Source organism: Carettochelys insculpta, chromosome 2 (assembly GCF_033958435.1).
Source record: "Carettochelys insculpta isolate YL-2023 chromosome 2, ASM3395843v1, whole genome shotgun sequence".
NCBI classification, from domain to species: domain Eukaryota; kingdom Metazoa; phylum Chordata; order Testudines; family Carettochelyidae; genus Carettochelys; species Carettochelys insculpta.
In genome coordinates this window covers 17,400,643-17,416,925 of record NC_134138.1, presented here as the reverse complement: position 1 = coordinate 17,416,925, position 16,283 = coordinate 17,400,643, and positions in this window count along the sequence as shown.

The window sequence follows — 16,283 nt, the reverse complement described above, 5'->3', positions numbered from 1 at the left end:
CATATTCATGGAGAGTATTTTAAACTGTAGAATCATAGGACTGGAAAGGACCTCAAGCGATCTAATAGTCCAGACCCTTGCACTTATAGCAGGATGAAGTATTACCTATATCATCCCTGACAAGTGTTTGGCTAACCTGCTGTTAAAGAGCTCAGCTGATGGAGATTCCATAAACTCCTTGGGAGTTTTTTTCAGTGTTAACCACTGTGACAGATAAGAGTTTTTCCTAATATCCAACTTCACTGCTCTTGCTGAAATCTAAGCCCTTTGCATCTTGTCTTACCCTCAGAGGTTAACAAGAACAATTTTTCCCCTTCTCCTTGTAACAACCTTTTATGTACTTGGAAACTTAGGCTACGTCTACACGTGAAGCCTACATCGAAGTAGCCTATTTCGATGTGGCGACATCGAAATAGGCTATTTCGATGAATAACGTCTACACGTCCTCCAGGGCTGGCAACGTCGATGTTCAACATCGACGTTGCGCAGCACCACATCGAAATAGGTGCAGCGAGGGAACGTCTACACGCCACAGTAGCACACATCGAAATAAGGGTGCCAGGAACAGATGCAGACAGGGTCACAGGGCGGACTCAACAGCCAGCCGCTCCCTTAAAGGGCCCCTCCCAGACACACTTGCACTAAACAGCACAAGATACACAGAGCCGACAACGAGTTGCAGACCCTGTGCATGCAGCATGAATCCCCCGCTGCAGCAGCAGCAGCCAGAAGCCCTGGGCTAAGGGCTGCTGCCCACGGTGACCATAGAGCCCCGCACGGGCTGGAGAGACAGCATCTCTCAACCCCCCAGGTGATGGCTGCCATGGAGGACCCGGCAATTTTGACGTTGCGGGACGCGGATCGTCTACACGGTCCCTACTTCGACGTTGAACGTCGAAGTAGGCCGCTATTCCGATCCCCTCATGAGGTTAGCAACTTCGACGTCTTGCCACCTAACGTCGAAGTTAACTTCGAAATAGCGCCCGACGCGTGTAGCCGCGACGGGCGCTATTTCGAAGTTAGTGCCTCTACTTCAAAGTAGCGTGCACGTGTAGACACAGCTTTGTTGTGCCTCTTCTCAGTCTGCTCTTCCCCAGACTAAACCAAGAATTTTTCAAAAATCTTCCTTCCTAGGTCATGTTTTCTACACCTTTATTTGTTTTTGTTGTTCTTCTCTGAACTGTCTCCAATTTGTCCACATCTTTCCTGAAATGTGGTGCCCAGAAGCAGACACAGTACTCCAGTTGCCTAATCAATGCAGAGGAGAGCAGAAGAATTACTTCTCAGGTTTTGCTTACAACCCTCCAGCTGATACATCCCAGAATGTTTGCTTTTTTTAAGTGTTACACCACTGATTCCTATTTAGCTTGTAATCCACTTTGACCCCCAGACAAGGAGAGGCATTAAGTATGCTATTTTATGAACCAATCACAAACTTAGAAGTGAAATTGCATTGGATACAGGCAGGTGCTTATCTTCTGTTTCTGTTTCAGATGGAAACCTTGAGAACACAATTCAATGCATTTGGAACCCACTCTGTGTCTCCCAGACTCTTTCTGAATTTATCAAGCAGTCCCAGTTGCTCCTCTTTCCTTTTTAATGGAGGTGTTTCCACGGCCTTCTTCATGATCTTCAGCTCTCCCCAATGTTTCTTCGTCCTGTGAGTTATCTGTGTTAGGATTTTATACTGTCTCCCACCAGTATAGTATCTGGGCACCTTTCACATGAAATCATTAGCAATAGTCAGTTTCCTAGAGGATATCATAAAGTCTCTACAACTTCTCCCTTTCTGAAATTAAGACGCAGTTTAGCATATGGTGGAACTGTTTGTTTTGTGGAGGGGTGTGTTGATAAGCTGTTGAGGGTACAAGAGGGTAAATATCCCTAACGGAGGGATAATCTTAGGTTTTTACGTAAGATTTTTACCATGTTTCCTCAAGATACTCAGACTCTGCATTTGCCTGATCTCCTCTGGAAGATTGTTCCTTAGTTTCATCTCCTCAGCAGAGAATGCTTTGTACACGGCTTGCACGAGATTTGTTCCTGAACATTCTTTGTCAAGAAGCACCACTGCCAGGGAGGTTCATATGTTGAAATTCAGTCTTGTGTGTTTCTGGGGTTTGATCCATTAATCATTTTGAAAATTAAGGCTAAGAACTTAAAGTCACCTCAAAGACGGCTGGGAATCAGTGGACAGACTTGAGCATGGGTGTGCTGTGCCCACAGCTGACTGAGGTCTGGAAAATGCAGGCCACTCTATTTCGTCTGAGTTGGAGCCAATGCACTGTCTTCATATTCAGCTTCACAAGTAGCGAGTTACAGTAACCCAGCCTGGAGGTGACAAATGCCTGGATTACCTGGGGTCAGGAATTTCTCTTGCCTCTTTCAGATCTTTTTGCCCAACGTGGTGAACTTTGTTCATTCAGAACTCTCATTGTTGATATTCACCCCAAAATCATATGCATTCTTTGTTACGTTAAATTTAAAGAGTCCAAGTTCACAGCTAGCCTCTCATGGAGGGATTCAAGTACAAGCCTGGGCCATAGTAAACAATGGCTTTGCTCCTGTAGTACTTTCAGAGATTGCATGAAGCCCTTCACAGGTCACTAATATAACAGAGTTTCCTCATCTCAGGTCACAGCCTAATCATACTGTTCCTGTCAGTGGAGCTCCATGAAGGATGGTTTTGACCTCAAAGGCCGCTTCTACACGTGCACGCTACTTCGAAGTAGCGGCGCCAACTTCGAAATAGCGCCCGTCACGGCTACACGTGTTGGGCGCTATTTCGAAGTTGAAATCGACGTTAGGCGGCGAGACGTTGAAGTCGCTAACCCCATGAGGGGATGGGAATAGCACCCTACTTTGAAGTTGAACTTCGAAGTAGGGCATGTGTAGACGATCCGCGTCCCGCAACATCGAAATAGCGGGGTCCGCCATGGCGGCCATCAGCTGAGGGGTTGAGAGACGCTCTCTCTCCAGCCCCTGCGGGCTCTATGGTCACCGTGTGCAGCAGCCCTTAGCCCAGGGCTTCTGGCTGCTGCTGCTGCAGCTGGGGATCCATGCTGCATGCACAGGGTCTGCAACCAGTTGTCGGCTCTGTGGATCTTATGCTGTTTAGTGCAACTGTGTCTGGGAGGGGGCCTTTAAGGGAGCAGCTTGCTGTTGAGTCCGCCCTGTGACCCTGTCTGCAGCTGTTCCTGGCACCCTTATTTCGATGTGTGCTACTTTGGTGTGTAGACGTTCCCTCGCAGCACCTATTTCGATGTGGTGCTGCCCAACATCGAAGTTGAACGTCGACGTTGCCAGCCCTGGAGGACATGTAGACGTTATTCATCAAAATAGACTATTTCAATGTTGCTACATCGAAATAAGCTATTTCGATGTAGCGTGCACATGTAGACGTAGCCAAAGTCTCCTGTTGGGGCAATGCTCCTATGTGAGAGTGGTAATAACTGGTCCCTCCTAAAGCCCACTTACGTTCACTCTCTTTCAGCAGGAGTGAAACTGGCTGAGCCTTTTATTTTAATTCCTGTTGAAGCTGAGCTTTTCCCTTTAGATTACTCGTCCATCGCTTTTTCTCCAGTGGTGAGTTTGACAGCATGTCCCTGCTAGCCCAATGAGGACCACACCAGGCTGAGCCTCCTCAAAGCAATGCCCTACTGGTAACAGGTCCTTCCGCAGCAAGGAGTTGGTAGAGTGCAGCTGGAGGGAGACAACATGCTACTCTCTGTCTCCTCTGATTGCTTCTTTCTCAAGGCTCTGAAGGGCACCTTTCTTGACCACACATGTCAAAACCTCTGATTCTGAAATTTGAGGCAGATAAGCTGTGTCAAGGTTCAAACTTACAGGCCCAGAGAGCAATAGCTTGCATTAACTTGGATCCTACGGACCTGCACTAAAAAAACTTGATCATCCCCTTTTCGGATTTTTGCTTCCGATTAGATTAGAAAGAAGCCAAGGCATTTCAGCTTGTCTCTTTTCTGTGCTTGTACAGCAGCCTGCTCAGAAAGGTTTCAGGTACGGCTGGGACTTTTGGGATCTCCAGTAATATATTTACAGTGAGCAGTAGTAAAACTAATTTAAATAATAATAGATACCGGCCTCTACTTTGTATACAGGTTGCCCGCAGGTTGGTTTCATATCAATCACACCCCCACCTGGGTAAATTCAATGTGCCATTGAAATCAGTAGATTAACACTGATGTCAACGTGATGTAAATAAGATCAGAATCAGGGCCATGCTATGTATGTAGTATTTGAACTACAGGTGTTGTCATTGTAAAGGACATTTTGATTTATGTCAGTGGAATCCCAGCTTTTTACACATTGAATCACACCACATTTACAAGGGAGATGGTCATTTATCAGACAAGGATACACAAAGGTTTCAAGAGAAGCAGAGACTCTGTATTTCAATGGGGGGCCAGGGAGAGAAGAAGAAGCGCATGCCAGATGGATCTCAAGTTGATAGGCCTGGAATAGGAATCAGAGGAGAAAATCCCCGGCAGAATGATATTGAGGGATTTGAGAGGAACTGCAGGGAAGAGGTGTGTGTGGGGAAGCTGGTGGGTGCAGGAACAGATGGAAGTGAAGGGAGGGCAATTTTGAATGAAAGGCCAAAAGTATTCTGAGAGGTGCGCAGGCATTGTGGATCCTGTGCTCCTCTTCCTGCGCAGTCAGAGCACTGGTGGTGTCAAGATTCTGGGGTGCAGGACGTTTAGGGAGGAGGGGGCTAGGTTGACCACCCTGAAATGCTCCTTTTGTGCTGACTGCATGATTGGAAGGACTCAAAGCATTGTCCATCTCACCAGCTAGGGATACCCCTGAGAGTCCCCCATAGGCATAGAGATGTCAGGGCCTACAATTTCTAATGGGTCCCTCCCTCCACTGCCCAGCATAGGTATTGAGGGCAGGGGGAGTGTCTGAGCACATCATCTTCCAGCAATTCCTGTCTCACCTATGATTCCTAGGGGGATATACTAGACAGCACGTGCGCTTTGCAGCAGACCTCAGGATGCTCAATACTTTGCCAGGGAATAGGAAGAAAATCATGGTGCCATGTCCAGCTCTTTAAATATGTCTGTCTTCGTTGCATTCAGCATACACTTCATACAGTGGAGCATGTGGCCCCCAAGGCTTAACTTTACCATAAAGGAGACCACTCCAAGAGCCAAAAGACAATCATTTCCGGAGAAGTAAGAAGCACCCTAGTAACATTCTGAGGTGTAACAGGTCCATGACCTCTGGCTGACTTACTGGCATCCTCAAATCAGGATTAAAGGACTCCAAATTACAAAGAATCAACCACTGAGAGTACTTAAACCATCTGCTGACTGAATACTTTATCTAAGGAGCAAAGTGAAGCTCTGAGGACTGTTACAGCAAAGGCAGAGACTGAGGGGAAAAGAAAAAGATAATTCCTTCAGAAATAGAATTTTAGTTGTGAATGGCTGCAGCAGCAGCAGGACTGATGGAGTCAGAACCAACACAGGCAGGTCAATGTGCAAGGAAGAGATCCAAAAGTGAGTGGGCAAAAATGCAGATCTGTGTATTGTGTGCCAGAGGTAAGATAGCAATGAGACATTCCAGGTGAGGAGCTCACATTAACATATCTTGTGACTTGTATGGAAAGATAGGGGGTCTGTGACTGGAGAAATCACCTACTTCTTGGAGAAGGGTAATCTCAGACAGAACATCAGTCAAGTGGAAGAAGCAGGCAGAGGGATGGGAGGAGCAGGAAGAGCAAAGTTAAGATGATTTCCATCATCTCAGGACCAGCACCAAGTGAGGAGGGAGGATTGTAGTGAGTTGGCATCAAAGGTTTGCCACAAATATTCATACCATGGAGCCTACTGTGGAAACCAGACCAACCAGGGACGATACTGTAAGGGGAATTTGAATTTTCATTTGTGCCTCAATGTGCACAGTACTTCCCGGAGCACTTAAAAAACTCCCCTATCCCAAAGAACGCTGGCCTGAATTCAGAGACGTTCACATGCAGTCTGTGGGGCAGCTGTTCCAATGGAGATATTAGCAGTGACAGAAGCACAATAGAAAATCTCCACAAGACCTTTGCAGTTTAAAACAGACCTGGAGGTTGTTTGGCTGGTGCCTGGGATGCTCTTTGGCCCATGGGAAGCATGAGAATGCTCCCAACATCAGATCTCTCAAGGAAGAGGTGGTGCAAAGGCAAGAATAGAAGAAGGGGACAAAAGGATCAGCTAGGAATAGAGGGTGCAGAGGACCAATGGCAGTAAGTTGGGGGAGGGAAGGAGGGCTGAGGCATGTAGAAGGGCAATGTGGTGCAGAGACTTCATGGTGAGGTCACAGTGCTTGAACATAATGAAAGATGTAGATATACATATTGCATAGAGCTGGAAGGCACCTTAAGAGCTCATAGAGTCTAGCTCCATGCTCACAGCAGGACCTATCACCATCATTGATGGGGTGCTTTTTTTTTTAAGCTAACCTGACCAGAGCCTTGAAAAGATTGAACTCACAGCACAGTCTTTACAAGGCCAATACGCCAACCACTGAGCTATCCCCACTCCCTGTGCTGCTAGTTCACCCAGGAATGACTTGGAGAAGGAGGCAACATAATCTGAGTGGTGGGCTCAGAAGCTGATTAGAGTAGTGATGTTCATATACTATCCACGACCCTATGCCATGCAGCGGCACCTTATGGATTAAGCTCTTCAGAGCAGAAGCCAAACCTTACTGTACATTCTTGTGGCCCTGTGCCTATTTGGGGCACTAACATAATATACACAATCACATTGTCATGCCAACTTTTTAGGGCCTTGGAGCTCAGTTTCGTACATCAGAAATTGACGATGTAGAATCAGTTATTTCCTATGAGTAATCTGTTATTTATAAAGTGCACTCGATCTCTGTTTACTTGACCAAGATGGGAGAAACACAGAGGCAACTCCCACTTGCAGAGACCTCTGCCCTGCCTTGAGCAGTCTCTGCCTCTCTCCAGGGTGTCACACAACTCTCAGTGCTTAACAGACTCTGTATCCTGCTTTGCTGGGGAAACTCATAGGGTACAGCTACACTGTATGGAAGATTGACCCTGACGTGGTCATTCTTCTGGAGTTTGAGTTAGCGTTCCTAGTGGGGACACTAAATCAATTTACAAGGCACCTCCATTGCCCTGTTAGGAGTTACGAAAGTCAACAGGAGTGCAGGCTCCCATCAAGCTCCCAAGTTAAGGCATGTCGACTTTAGCCATATAATTAATGTAACTGACATTGCATATCTTCATTCGACTTTCCCCTGTAGTATAGACCTGGCCATGGTCAATGGCTGGTCACTACAACCATGTGGCCTGGCCAGGTGAGCCTGGGTGTCTGTTCTCCTGTAGAGCAGCTGCTCTGCTACATAAAGGAACTGGGGATTTACCTGCCAGAAAAAGGTAGATGCTGTAACCCACGTAATACCCTTAATTACTCTGTGGGTGCCTTCCTGCCTGGCATCCTTAGAGCTTGCTGTGGGGAGTGTCATCCCAAGAGCATACGCATCCATGGATGAGTCATTAGAATAAAATTAGTAGCCCCGTTTTCCTTTAGATGTACTCTGAAATTATGCCTAAAATTCATATTGAGGTTAATGGGATCTTCACCCAATCTCTTCTTTAAGAGGTAACTGACTCCTAAAAGGCCACAAGAAGTTAATACTAAGGCCTGAAAGATTTTTGTATTATTTTAGTTGCGCCCAATTCCAGCATGCCTACATACAGATGACAGCATACAAATATAAACTGTTCCACTCTGACACCTTCCAACACTCCAACTGCCAGTAATCCACCCAAAATATCAGTGTGCACATGCACTTCCCCTCCTACACACAAACACACAAACACAAACATGTGTGCGCGCACACGCACAAACACACACTTCTTTTTGAGTCAACCTATCTCAAAGTGCTTTTTAGTTCCCTTCAGAATATTTTCCATGCTATGAAAACCTCTGCAATCAACCCATTCTGCTATTAAAAATGGGACATGCTTTTTAATTGCATATCCATGGCAGTTGCTTTTTCCCCTTTTTTACATGAAATGAATTGTTCAGTGCTCTTGAATGCTAATGCAAAAGGTACTTTACTCATGTGTATTTTAATTGTATCGGAAGGGTAGAGCTGGCCCTTTGCTTCCTGTGCAGGTGGTTGCTTTTCACAAGCCACCTAGGTCTCCTCTATTGTCACATTAGGTACTACGTTATCCATGCCCTACTCTGAACCGCTACTATCCAGTGCTGACTGTTCAAACATCTCACAAAAGAATGAACTCATGTGAAAGCACAGAAACCGTGAAAGCAGCTCTTGCTATATTCCTCTGCTTCCTTTCATCATCTTTCTTTTCCTTCTGCTGGCTTTTGTCTCCAGTTTCTAAGGCCAGTTGAAAAGTAGACATTTTGTGTTGCAAACATGCTGTTTATTTTCTCTGCTCAGAAAATGGAGCTCTTGATGTAGTGCTTTATATAAGCGCTACAGATTAAAGCCACTCAATATTTATGGGGTTTTTAATGCTAATGCAGATCTGCTCTCCATAAAGGTATAACAAAACAGAACCCTCTAGGGAAAAGCTATGAAATAAATATTTTTGCGATAACACATTTCTTCACTTTGCATAAATTTAACATCATGCTCTCTGTACAATATGTGATCATTCCGCTGCCTCCCCATAGACACAAATAGCTCTGGTGAGATATTCCACAAGACAAGCAACAAAAGCTAAAGAAGACACCATACACAAAAGCTCCTGAATTTTATTTAGGGTTTATTTTGTGGGCCGGAGGAGGGGAAGAGCTGACCTACTTAAAGTTATAGAGTCTTTCAGTTGTATGTTGCAAAGTTGGCTCTGAAAAAGCTATTAGAATATGTATTAACTATATTCATACTCATGAAATCTTAGCAGTCAACATGCAATGAGCAATATTCATGAAGGCTTTGAGGTGCCTGTAAAGGAAATTAATAGGACAGTGCAGTCACCTCCGTTCCAAAGGAGGGTTGCAGTGTACATCACACTGCACTGCTGGGCTTTGAGCTAATTACTTGTACTGATGGGCTCACTGGGAATGAGATATTACAATGCAAGTAGCACATCTTGATGCAACAGGCTGCTGCAGAGTGCTGCCTGGAGTGGTTGCTATGCCAGAAATAGCCTCGTGGAAATTATGCAGCTTTGGGAGCTTTGCATCTCTCTTTTCTTTTCAAAACTCTTTGTAATGTTGCAAGCTACCAGCCAGGATGGGGGATATGTGAATTTATTGCATCCCAATAAAAATGCAGGCCTTGCAATAAGGGAAATTCTGGATAAAATAATCCATTTATATTGGTCAAAAGTATTCTGTATGTTAGCCTATTAAATGGCTGGGTCTCAATTTGCCCCCTTCCCCTCACTCCTACAGTTTCCCTCTGACATCGGAAGTTGATTGTCTCTGCTGCTAGAGAGCTAACAGTTGAATTTAAGGTCATCTGGAACAGAGCAGACTGGGGTCAAAGGAGCAATTAATTAACATTCCATTCCTGCTACAGTGAAGTCATTTGGAGTCTCTGCGGGTGTTATACATTGAAGGATCAGGGCTTTCAAACTCATCTGTGTGAATAACTCAGTCTTCACCTATTGGCAGGGTATTAGAGAAGAAGATGCACTATTTGACAGGCAACAAATCCATGAAGTGGCCCTAATTTTGGGGTCTGTAGCTCCTTGATCTTAATGTGGTTAAATTCAAGCAAATGTTATTATTTATTATTCGTGGTACTGTCAATTTGCTAGAATTGTGCTAATCCAGAAGAAGACATTTGAAAATTATGGAACTGATTTTCACTAGATCTGCGAAAAGTTTTTGTATTCCAGGTAATGTCAAGTGAAATGATATATCTGTCAAACACAAGGGTTCTTTAGCAAACAAGCCCAATTTCAGTTAATTGAATAAAACTGAAATCTCAGTACACTGGATATAATCATTCTTTGGATGGGGAATCTCCACTAACATTTAATAGGTACATAATAGCATACTTACTGCACAATAGAAAATTGTACCCTCTTGGATGGAAATAAGAAAAGCATTTCTAACTAGTAGAGGAGCGAGGTTCTAGAACAGTGCTTCTCAACCTTTTTTTACAATGCATCTCTTTTTCAATTAAAAATTATAAGTACTACCAGTACCTACAATTTTCAGACACACAAAATTTAGATGAACATAAAATAAGTCCAATATTTTTATTAAGAAAAAGGTTGAGAAACATTAAGTTAATGTACCCTCTGGAAGAGCTCTGAGTACCCCCAGGGGTACACATACCTCTGGTTGAGAATCACTATTTTAGACCAGCCTTTCAACAAGCATTGTGCTGGGAGGGGAGGGAAGCAAACGACCTATGTAGTTTTAATATGGTCAGCGATAGCTGGGGACTGCCAACGTTTTAGTCTACGGCTACATCTACACTAGAGAGTTTTGTCGACAAAACCAGGCTTTTGTTGACAAAATGCACAGCGCATCTACACACAAAATGCATTTTGTTGCTAGACAGTCGACAAAACTTGGCACCTCTGCCAACAATGTTCCACCTCTCTGCGATGAGGAATAATGCCTTTGTCGACAGCTTCTGTCAACAAAAATGTATAGATGTATAGATGCTCTGGGGGTGGCCCTCTGTTGACAGACAAGGCTTTCAGTTCACTGGGCAGCCCTGTTTGCTGAGCTTCCAGTTGTCTGGTCTGTTGAGAGAGCAGCTGGACAGTCTGGCCACTCTCTGCTGACAGATTGCGTTGCTCTTTCGATCCACTTTTGTGTGCAGACGTGATCTGTCGACAGAAGTTTTGCTGGAAGACTTCTTAGCTGTGTCTACACATGCAAAAAACTTCGAAAAAAGAGGCCCTTTTTTAAAAAAGTGGGAGGAGCGTCCACACGTATAAACCTGTGTTTCGAAAGAAAATCGAAAGAACGGGGCGCAGACTTTGAAATCTGAACCCCGATCCTGTATCAGGAAGATCTCTCCCTTTTGAAATAATAAATCGAAAGAGTACACGTGTAGACGCTCCACAGACCACTCTTTTGAAATACAGGTCTGCCATGGCACCGATCAGCTGGAGCACAGGGCCGCTCCAGACGGCAGCAGTGGGGCTCTATGGTCCCTGCATTCGGCTGCCTTAAAGCCGGACGCGCACAGGAAACCCGTGGCAGGAAGCTGAGAGTATGCTACGAGCAGCATGCGCACGAGCTGCAGCCTCACTCTCCAGCGCCCACGTGGCCAGCAGCCAGACCCCCTACAAGCCCCACTCCAAGCCCTCACAAGGCTCCCAGGGCTCCCAGGGGGAGAAAAAAAGGCCTCCCTCCTGGATGGACGGGGAGCTGCGGGACATCCTCGGCCTCTGCCAGGATGAGGGGGTCCTCCGCCACATGGGGTTCAAGCGGTGGAATGCTGCAGCCTTCGGTTGCCTGGCAACGGGCCTCCGCACCAGGGGCCACCCGGAGCATACCCCAGACCAGCTACGCTCCAAGGTGAAGGAGCTGTGGCAGGGACATGCCCAGGCCAGAGACCAAGCCGGACGCTCTGGGGCAGGTCCAGCGACCTGCCCCTTCTACCGGGAGCTCTGGAGCATCCTGGGGCCCCAGGAGAGTTCACCCTCTGTGGCTTTCCTGGACACCTCTGGGGAGGAGCTGCAGCTGGAGGAGGGGGAGGAGCAGCCCAGACCGGGGACGCAGGAAGGCGAGGGGACCACCAACTGGTCAAGCGAGGAGGGGGAGCTGACCATCCTCATCTCCTCCTCCTCCTCCAGCTGGGCGACTGAGGGCCGGCCATCCCTGGGCATCGCCGAAGGACTCTCTGGTACGTACAGGGAGGGGCGCACACCTACTCCCAGGGTGGGGACGAAGCAATGGCTAGGCACCCACACGTGGGACCGGTGGTCCCGGGTCCTACACAGGCCAGCCCCCACATAGGATGCAGCACCCTGCAGTGGTGTGTCAGCGATGCCCAGCACCTGCCCTCAGTGGACAGTGCCGTAAGGCGCGCAGGGGTGGTGGCTGGTCAGTGCGGGATGGAACCCGGGGCCCGCATACCGCAGGCTGGGAAAGGCCACCTGTGGGAGAGACCCCTGGAATCACACCCAGGCTGGGAGGCCCAGTCCCGGGGGGGGGTCGGTGCTCCCTGGGGCGTCAGTGTCCCTTGTGGAGGCGGGAGCCCCATGGGGTGGGCTCGGGCGTGTAGGCCACAGCCGGGTCCCCTCCATCCGGGGCACACTACTGACATGCTCCCCTCCTCTCCACACAGCCGCACCATCTGGGGGCCAGGAGAGCCCTGCACCGTCCCTCTTCCCAGAGAGCCCACCTGCTGCAACCATCCGGATGCCACCCTAGGCAGTGCGTTGTCGGGGCTGTGGCCAGAGGGCCCTACGCCAGGCTGAAGAAGACCAGGCCAGCCAGCATCAGGCCGAGGTGGCTGAGGAGCACCTCCAGCTTGCATGGGCGGATATGGAGCGGCGGAGGGTGGCCTGGGACAGGCTGCTGGACACCCTCTAGGTCATTGGCCAGGCTGTGCAGGAGCACACACCCACTATGGCCCGCCTCCTGGACCCCCTGGCGATGCCTCCTGCTGGCTCTGCCCCCGCTGCCCCCACTGAGTCTGCCCCCGCCACCCTCACCAGGCCCACCCGCCAGCAATATTTGCCAGTGCTACAGGTACCTTCCCCCTGCCCCGCCAGGGACCCCGCATCCGGGGAAGCAGGGGCTCCAGGGGCCGATGGGGCTCATGGCCCAGCACCCCTGACACAGAATAAGTGCCTCACCGCCCCCCTCCAACTTAGGTTTCCCCTATATATATTCCAGGACCCAGTTTGGCATAAATGTTTCTTTATTATTGTTCACCACCCCATGTTGTTCTCCTTGGTGGGTGGTGGATGTGCGGGTGTGGTGCTGGTGGAGATGGGGGTGGCAGGGATGGTGGGTGATGGATGTGCGTGGGATGTGGGCATGTGTGCAGGTCAGAGGTGCCCATTGGCAAAAGCCTGCCTGAGGGCCTCCCGGATGCGGTGGACGTCTCGGTGGGCCTGGTGGATGGGAAAGCGCTTGGCTGATCATAGAGAGCGCCATCTGGAGGGTGCCCCCCAGGGACATAGGCATCCCCCTTTCCCTCCACTATGTGGTGGAGGATGCAACAGGTGCCCACCACCTGGAGCACGTTGGGGTCCCCGGCCTCCAGCCGTGTGAGGAGGCACTTCCACCACCCCGTTAGGCGCCCGAAGGCCCGCTCCACTACATTGTGGGCATTGTTGAGGTGCTCATTGAACGCCTCCCGGGTGAGGTCAAAGTGTCCCATGTAGGGCCTCATGAGCCATGGCTGCAGGGGGTACGCCACATCTGCCACCATGCAGAGCGGCATGGTGACGTCGTCTGCCACGGGGATCTCCTGCTGAGGGAGGAAGGTGCCTGCCCCCATGCGGCAGCAGAAGCTGGAGTTCCAGAAGACCCGGGCATCATGGGTGCGGCCGGCCCAGCCCACGTAGAGATCGGTGAAGCGGCCCCTTGTGTCCACCAGAGCCTGGAGCGCCACTGAATGGTAGCCCTTCCAGTTGATGTACTGGCCAGCGCTATGTGGCGGGGCGCAGATGGTGATGTGCATGCCATCCAAAGCGCCGATGCAGTTCTGGAAGCCCAGGTCCAGGAAGCCGGCGACAGTGTTGTCCACATCCCCCAGGTGGACGACCCTATGGAGCAGCATCGCATTGATGACCCTGACGACCTACAGAGGGGGAAGGGGGGCGCGTGCTCTAATGCGGGTGTGGCAGGTGTCGCCCCCCAATTCGGGCCCATTCTGCCCCCGTCCCATCCAGCCCCTGGCCTGTGCAGCCCCCACCCCCTCCCATCTGGCCCCTTGCAGGGGAGGGTGCCCCTTGCCCCAGCCTCCCCACCCAACCGGCCCCACCTTATCTCCATAAGTACAGCCCCAACTGTGGCCTTGCCCACCCCAAACTGCTGTCCCATGGAGTGGTAGAAGTCTGGGGTGGCCAGCTTCCAGATGGCAATTGCGACCCGTTTTTCCAGGGTGAGGGCTGGCCGCATGCAGGTGTCCTGTTGTCGGAGTGCAGGGGCGAGCCAGTAGCAGATCTCATCGAAGGTCTGCGTCAACATGTGGAAGTTCTGCAGCCACCTTTCCTCGCCCCGCTCTCCTAGCACCATGCGCTTCCGCCAGTTGGTGCTCCTGGGGTGGGTCCAGAGGCATCGATGGCTGCTTTTCAAAAGCCGGACTTCGATTTTTGCCCTTTCGAAAGCGCTCTTCTGACAGTAACTTCTGTTGACAGATCGCTGCAGTGTAGACATAGCCTATGTGTATTACCCAACTGTTCATTATAATGCTCAAACAATAGAGAGAAGACTGAGGTTATCTCTATGTAGGGAGATATTGAACTAAAACTGTCATAGCTGTGGTTAGTCTTAAATTCACAAAAATGAATAAAAAGCCTCAGCTACAAACCTCAAAGAGTTTGGGCCCTACAGGGTTACTATATGTTGTTGAAGAAAATAACTTGATTATTTTTTAAAAGGATTAGGTATAAAAGCCCATTGAACTCAACAGAAAAACTGACAAAGTGATGCTGGATCAGGTCCTAAGTGAGTAATATGAATGCAGTGCCTAAATTAAGGCAGTTAGACTAGAATAAACATTTTAACAGCTACAAATCTTCATGGGTCGGGCCATAAACTTCCCACTAGCTGGCGTAAGGAACAAATTTCCTACTGTAGGTTAGTATTCCACAGGGATGGGAAATAGGGGAATTGGAGCCTTCTCTGAAAAATCCAGCCCTGGCCACTTCTGTAGATAGGATGCAAGAGTGAGTTACGGATCTACATTACAATTCTTATCATTTTAAATACATTTGCATTATAATGTAAGTACTGATGGACTTTCTAAGCTGTGCCACCACTTAACTCACCCATTAAAATGTCTTCATTATATAGAAAAATGCATTAACCTTCCTTAATATTTACAGTATGAGCTTTTAGGTTGTTGATTACATCAGATTCACAACAGAGTCTGTCTCCAGAAATCCTTAGCAACAGTACCGTTCTGGAGAGAGGCAAAGGGACAGTATCACAATTAATATTACAATTTTGTCCTTCACAAGGACAATATCTGTGCCTGTGCAGAGAATCTGGAAGGTACGTTCTTCACCCTGCTTAACATGGCTGTCCGAGGGAAGGAAGATTTTAGAACCTTGAGAAAGCCTGATTATACCAAAAACTTACAATCACCATGCTGAGGGTAATTGCTGCATGTGTTTAGTTTGTAAACCAGCAGGGTTTCTTTTATATCTGCTTAGCTAATTTTGCTGTATGTCAATATGAGAACACGCAGCTCAATGACCGGAACAAGATTTGTGCACTGAGCTATCCAGCTAATAAACCATCTGTATGCTAACTTAAGCCACAGATACACGAAGATGGCTTGAATACACCCCTCTTCTGCACATAGTAGCCATTCAGGAAACACTGATTTCCCTTAAGGTCGCAAGACTCTGGATGAGAGGGTGAACAGCATTTAGGAGAGCTACAGAGGCAGCTTGCTCATCTTTGGGGCAGAGCAGCTGGTGCTTGACAACACACAAACTGGCAGTTCCTCCAGTTGGTTATGCAGCTGTGTTAACAGTGATCCAGAGGCCAGTTAATTAGCCAGATAATAGGTGTAGGGTTAGCCACAGAAAGCAAGCACAGGTGGGTGTGCGGCACCTACAGAGCTCTGAAAAGGGCATATATATGTGTGTGTGTAAAGTCAACATACCTTGACCATCAGCAGGTGGGATTAAACCTGCAACCTTAGGGGCTAAAGCAATGTGCTGCTACCATATAATCTAATTCAACTGATTTTCAGATGAGGCTGTAAAGCAGACTTTACTTTCCCTTATCAGTAGTTGCAGTGTCTCTGGATCACATATGGAAGGACCTTGCCGTTAACAAGCAAAAGTCCCCCTGGATGGGGTGGACTAAGCCCCGATGTGCTCCCCTTCCCCTGCTTTACAAGAGGCCAGAGGCCTTGCCATACCCCATCTCAGCAAGAGGAGTGGAAAAGAGTGCCTGCAGGCAGGAGAGAGCGGCTGTCTCTGCTGCAGCCAATTAGGATCCAGCAGGCCAGTATAAAAGAATCTTCTGGGCTAGGGCCTGGCAGTTCCACACAGGAGTTTGACCCAGGCAGGTCTGTATACTGCCTGGGAGACCATCAACGCTATGGACAGCTCTGGGTGCCAGATGAACCTAGACCTGAACAAGACCCAAGCCCTGTGGCTG